The sequence below is a fragment of the Herpailurus yagouaroundi genome, unplaced genomic scaffold (genome assembly GCF_014898765.1).
Source record: "Herpailurus yagouaroundi ecotype Mexico unplaced genomic scaffold, PumYag 100, whole genome shotgun sequence".
NCBI lineage: Eukaryota > Metazoa > Chordata > Mammalia > Carnivora > Felidae > Herpailurus > Herpailurus yagouaroundi.
The window spans coordinates 23,013,645-23,020,165 of NW_024412391.1; the positions used below are offsets into that span (position 1 = coordinate 23,013,645).

General features: G+C 35.2%; 1 pseudogene; it reads left to right on the forward strand.

The window, feature by feature from the left end:
- The first annotated feature begins 1,272 nt into the window (after positions 1–1,272).
- LOC121028075 (transcription factor BTF3-like) lies at positions 1,273–2,110 on the forward strand (annotated as a pseudogene).
- Positions 2,111–6,521: the final 4,411 nt, after the last annotated feature.

Genomic DNA, 6,521 nt, shown 5'->3' on the forward strand with positions numbered 1-6,521 from the left:
TTCCTAGTTTGCTAAGTTTTTATGATGAATACATTTTTTCTATTAAGATGTCAAATACTTTTCCTCCATCTCTTAAAATAATAATGATTCCCCTCCTTATGCTGTTAATTAATTGGGTGAATTACACAGATTGATGTAGAAATGTTAAGCCAACCTTGAATTTTTGGATTAAACCCCATTTGATCATGTTGTATTATCTTATATAGTATATATGCTGCTGAGTTTGATTTGCTCATGTTTTGTTAAGATTATTTTGTTCCTGTGTTCCTAAAGAAGATTATTCTGAATCTTTCATCTCTTGTTTGTGTCTTTTCAGGTCTAATTTCTTAAATTGATTTGGGAAGTATTCCCTCCTCTTACATTTTCTTTTTTTTTTTAATTTTATTTTTTATTTTTTAAATTTACATCCAAATTAGTTAGCATATAGTGCAACAATGATTTCAGGAGTAGATTCCTTAGTGCCCCTTACCCATTTAGCCCATCCCCCCCTCCCAAGACCCCTCCAGTAACCCTCAGTTTGTTCTCCATATTTATTAGTCTCTTGTGTTTTGTCCCCCTCCCTGGTTTTATATTATTTTTGTTTCCCTTCCCTTATGTTCATCTGTTTTGTGTCTTAAAGTCCTCATATGAGTGAAGTCATGATTTTTGTCTTTCTCTGACTGACTCATTTCACTTAGCATAATACCCTCCAGTTCCATCCATGTAGTTGCAAATGGCAAGATTTCATTCTAAAATGGTTTGTGTGAGATTAGAATTATTTCTTCCTTAAATGTTTAACAGAATTCACTGGTAGTGCTCTCTGGGCCCGCAGTTATTTTTGTTACAAGATTTTAGTTGGAAATACACTTTCTTTAATAGATAGAAAGCTATTTGATTTTCTAAATTTTTTCCTGTCCACTTTAAAAAGTTGTATTTTTCAAGGAATTTGTTCATTTCCTTTATCCATCAAATTCATTGGCATGAACTTGTTCAAAATATCCACTTATTATCTTTTTAATATTTGTAGTATCTGTAGTGATGTCCCCATTTCATCTTCAGAAGGGTCCCCATTTCAGCCTTCAGAAGGCTATTAGTAATTTGTGCCTTCTATTTTTTTTTTTTGATAAGTCTTTACTAGAGGATTATAAAGTCAATTAAACTTTTAAAACATTTTGTTGATTTTTTTCTGTTGTCTATTTGCTGTTGTACTGATTTCCATCCTTTTTATTGTTTTCTTTCTTTATTTTGGACTTAATTTACTCTACTTAAAACATAAGGTTTTAGGCCATCTTGCGTCCCCACGTGTGTGCGCCTAATCTCAGCTGGTCCACCCGAGACCGCCTGAGCGCCAACCCTAGTCCCCTGCGCGCGGTCCCATTTCCGCCCCAACAAGATGAAAGAAACTATCATGAACCAGGAGAAACTCACCAAACTGCAAGCACAAGTGCACATTGGTGGGAAAGGAAGTGCTCCCCGAAAGAAGAAGGTGGTTCATAGAACAGCTACAGCAGATGATAAAAAACTTCAGTTCTCCTTAAAGAAGTGAGGAGTAAACAATATCTCTGGTATTGAAGAAGTGAGTATGTTCACAAACCAAGGAACAGTGATCCATTTTAACAACCCTAAAGTTCAGGCATCCCTGGGAGCGAACAGGCCATGCTGAGACAAAGCAGCTGACAGAAATGCTACCCAGTATCTTAAACCAACTTGGTGCAGACAGTCTGACGAGTTTAAGAAGGCTGGCTGAAGCTCTGCCCAAACAATCTGTGGATGGAAAGGCACCACTTGCTACTGGAGAGGAGGATGATGATGAAGTTCCAGATTTTGTGGAGAATTTTGATGAAGCTTCTAAGAATGAAGCAGACTGGATTGAGCCAACTTCTGAAGAAGAAAAAACTTGAAGCAGTTACTGGGAGCTGCTATTTTATATTATGACTGCTTTCTAAAAATTTTGTTCATGGATCTGATAAAATCTAGGTCTCTAATATTTTTAACCCCAAGCCCTTGGACACTGCAGCTCTTTTCAGTTTTTGCTTATACACAATTCATTCTTTGCAGCTAAATTAAGCTGAAGAAGCCTGGGAGTAAAGTTTGAAACAAGATTAATAAAGTTCTTTGCCTAGTAAAAAAAGAAAAATAAGTTTTAAGGTGGAAGCTTAGATAATTGACTTTATGTTTTTTTGTTCTAATGTAAATATCTAGACCAATAAATTTTTTCTTGAAGCACTACTTTTTGCTGTGTCTTGCAAATTTTGATATGCTAATATACTACAATCTTTTAATGACCTTCCAGTACAAAATATTTTCTAGCATTATAATTTTTTCTTTTTGACTCATGGTTTATTTAGAAATGTGTTACTTAATTTACAAATATTAGGGATTTTCTAGATGCCTTAATTTTTATTGATTTCTGATCTAAAGCCACCATGGTTAGAGAACATACTTTGTTATACATTTATGATTTTAAATGCTGACATTTAAATATTGACATTTTAAATGCTTAATTTTTTATTTTTATTTTTTTTAAGATTTTATTTTTAAGTAATCTCTACACCCAATGAGGGGCTTGAACTCAACCCCGAGATCAAGAGTTGCATCCTCTGACTGAGCCAGCCAGGTGCCCCTTAAGTACTTTAAATACGGACTTTAAATACTGGCAAATGGTCCTTATGCATTTGAAGAGAATGTGTATTATGAAATTTTAATTGTGATTTTTTCCTCAATGTTAATTAAGTGAAGTTGGTTGATAGTGTCATTCAAATATTATATATCCTTAGTGATTGGGGAGAAGCTTAATTTTTCTACCAGTTACTGAGAGAAACCTGTTAAAATCTCCAACTATAATTGTGGATTTGTCTACTTTCCTCTTCTAATTTTACCATCTGCATTTTGTTTTCTTTTATCCCCTACTGTTATCTTATTTTTGGTGAAGTAATGTTTTAGGACCCTAGTTTATCTCCTCTATTGTATTTTTAGCTGTATCTCATTTGACTTTAGTGTTTTCTCTAGAGATTATGATATATATTTTGTCACAAAATATCTTCAAATAATAGTCTATTACCTCATGAGGAGTATAATAACCTTAAAATACAATGCAAGTATTTTTATTCCTTTTCCTGACTTCTGTTCTCTTATTCTTATATATTTTACTTCTGTATATGCTATAAACTTTATTACCAGTGTTACTTGTTTTTCTTTTTCATAGTCAATCATCTTTTAAATAATCTTTTAAATTTTTAAAGTATACATATTTTGGTGCTTTTTTTCCTTTCCTCATATCCAGTATTTGATAGCATTTTTCTTCAGTCTGAAATTCTTTCAGTGTTTCTTGTACAGCTCTCCTGGAGACAAAATCTTTCAGGTTGCTAATGAGAATGCCTTTATCTCATCTTCATTTTTCAAGAATAATTTGCTGGATATGGGATTTTAGGTTGGCTTTTCCTTTTTCTTACAACACTTTAAAATATTTTTCCATTCTCTTTTGGCCTTTTCCATTAGCTTTCTTATTGTTTCTGATGAGAAGTGATGCCAGTTTTCCTCGGTATATAATGTGTTTTATCTTCTTTCTGCTTTTTGAGATCTTTTCCTACCTTTGTTTTTCAGAAGTTTGGCTATGTTGCACATAAGTGTGTGTGTGTGTGTTTTTCCACTTGTGGTTCACTGAAACTTTTGTATTCATGGGATGACGTATTTTTATTGCTTTGGGGGAAATTGCATTATCTCTTTGAATATTTCTTTTGTTCCATTTTCTTACTCCCTGACTTGTGGCATTCCATGTATATGTGTACCAGACTCTTGAATATTTGTCTCAGAAATTTAAGATGTTCTGTTTCATTTTTCATTCCTTTTTCCCTTTATATTTCAATTTGAGTAATTTTTATTACTTCTCTTTAAGTTTACTTATTTTTCCTCTGCCAGTATCCAATGTGCTGTTAAGCCTATTGCTTGAATTCTTAATTTTGATACCATATTTTTCTTTTATAGTAATTTCTTTTAACTTTGTGTATGATTTTCATCTCTCTTCTAAAATTCTCCATCTGTTTTCACATTTTGTCTATCTTTTCCAGTATTTCTTTCTTTTTTCTTTTTTAAATTTTTTTTTCAACGTTTTTTATTTATTTTTGGGACAGAGAGAGACAGAGCATGAACGGGGGAGGGGCAGAGAGAGAGGGAGACACAGAATCGGAAACAGGCTCCAGGCTCCGAGCCATCAGCCCAGAGCCCGACGCGGGGCTCGAACTCACAGACCGCGAGATCGTGACCTGGCTGAAGCCGGACGCTTAACGACTGCGCCACCCAGGCACCCCTCCAGTATTTCTTTTAATGTTCATAATTACTTTAAAATCACTATCTTTTAATTATGGGATATTTTACAGTCTGAGATATAGAGATAGCTATATAGAGAAAGAGAGAGTCTGCTTCATGGTTTTCCTCTCTTGGTCATGAACCAGATTCTCTTGCTTCTTCTTATATCCTATATTGTTTGACTATATGGCCCAATATTATGTGTAAGAGAATAGTAGAGACTGAAGTAGATAATATGGCGATCCTTCTTCTGGCAGGTCACCGGTATAGGACACGAAGACTATCATATCTGGACTTTGAACTGAATCTGGACTCTGTTGTAGCTTTAGTTAAATTCAGTTCACCTCTGGCTTGAATTTTGTGTGGGGTTGTTTTGTTTTTGTTTTTGTTTTTGTTTTTTTGGCAGTATCAGAACTTTTCATTCGTCAGTGCTTGGAATCTGGGCTCTGCCCAGATTCTGGAGTCTTTGTGCTCCATAGCCTAGTTGCCAGCTTTTAGTGTTCCTGAAGAGTGCTTCAGCCAGTGTTTTTTGTTTTTTTTGTTCGGTTCTGCCACATTGTAACCGATCTTTGGTATATAATCCTTGTGTACTTGGTGAAAACTTACGGGAAATGTTAGGCTAAGGTAGATGCAGACTTGCTCTTGGCCGGGGACTCCTTGGGATTCCAATTCACATGTTCTGCTCTCAGAGGCTTATTAAATGTCTGGTTGGTTTCCCCTTTCCATTGTCAAGGCTGTATTCCTCCTCTTCCCAGTGCTCTGCCAGAAGTAGAAGCATCTCATCATTTTCTGGTTTTTAGTTTGGTTTTAGTTTTTAGTTTTTTGTTTACTTTGGTTTGTGTCCTAAGCCCTCTCATCAGTTAAATAAAGCCATGATTTAGGTTTTTGGTTGTTTTTTTTTTTTTAAGCTTTTTTAGCTTGTTGGCAGTAGTGTTGGAGTAATAGTCTCATTACTGTATATATTCTAACTGGAAGTGGAATTCTCTCATTTATTCACTATCTCAGGTAAGGTAAGGCAAGATTCAGAAACTTCCATTTGGTTTCCTCCACTGCAACATCTCTTATCCCACGTCAAGGAATTAATGTGTTAATTCTGCCAACCACTAAGTATATTCATTCATGGCCCAGAAAAATGACCATTGGATGACTCTATTAATTAACTGGATCCAGTGGATCTACCCAGAATCAAATCTAGGCCAGAAAACCATTTATTATTTTGTTCCTATATGCTTTCACTTTAACAGTTAGGCTCTAATGGCACGTCAGGTCCCTGGGTATCAATTTCAACTTAGACTGTTTGTCCAAGAGTCCTAAAATAAAACAAAAACAAGAAATAAAACTGTGTATTTCCTCTCCCCAGTTTACTGTTACCCAGGTATCTGGGGTTCTGAGCCTTTGGGGAAGGATTAGAATAATTAATATCATATATACTTGCCAGAAAGGCTCTTTCTCACGGCACTTCTCTCTAGGTTACATTATTCTGTAACTCTTTCGAGTGACAATAAAATGGAAAATTGAAGGACACCAAGAGACAGAACATGCTAATGATCTTTTCAATCCATTTATGCCCTGCTAGATAGAAAACTGATCAATACTGAGATGTTTCATGGTTGCTTCCAGTCCTTTGCCTGAAGGTAGGATTCTTCAGTTATTGAAGAATTCTGGGCCATGAGTTCTCATTACCCTCTCCTTATTGGGAATGGACCATGAACAGAGAGGTTCTTGAAACTTCCAAGTAAATCTCTTCTATGTTGAAGTACTATCTCCCAAAGGAGATATTATGACCCCCTTTTTAAAATTTTCTTTGGGGTGCCAAATTCCAGCAAATGCTTTAGGTAACTTGGAATCTACTCATCACTCATTTTCTCTTGATAATTTCTACTAAACAGGACTCTAGAGGGTAAGTGTCTTCCTATTCTCCAGAAGAAACACAAAGACTGGGTTTGCATAATTTCTAAACAAAGAGGGACTTATAGTAGGAAATTTGCAAATGTCATTTATTCTTTTTCTTTGTTGCATTATGTAGTCTATCTTCTGGGAAAGAAGCCCACAAATCTTAAAGCCATGGACCCTAGTCTAGTTCCAATCTGTTAATTCCATCTCCTTCCCATGGGTGGAATGGTAGTTGTATATTGCTTATTAACAAATATTTAATGAGCATCTGCAATCATCCATGCATTGTTCCTGGTGGAGGTACTTTGGTTAAAAGAGACAAAAGCTTTTATGGAGCTTACATT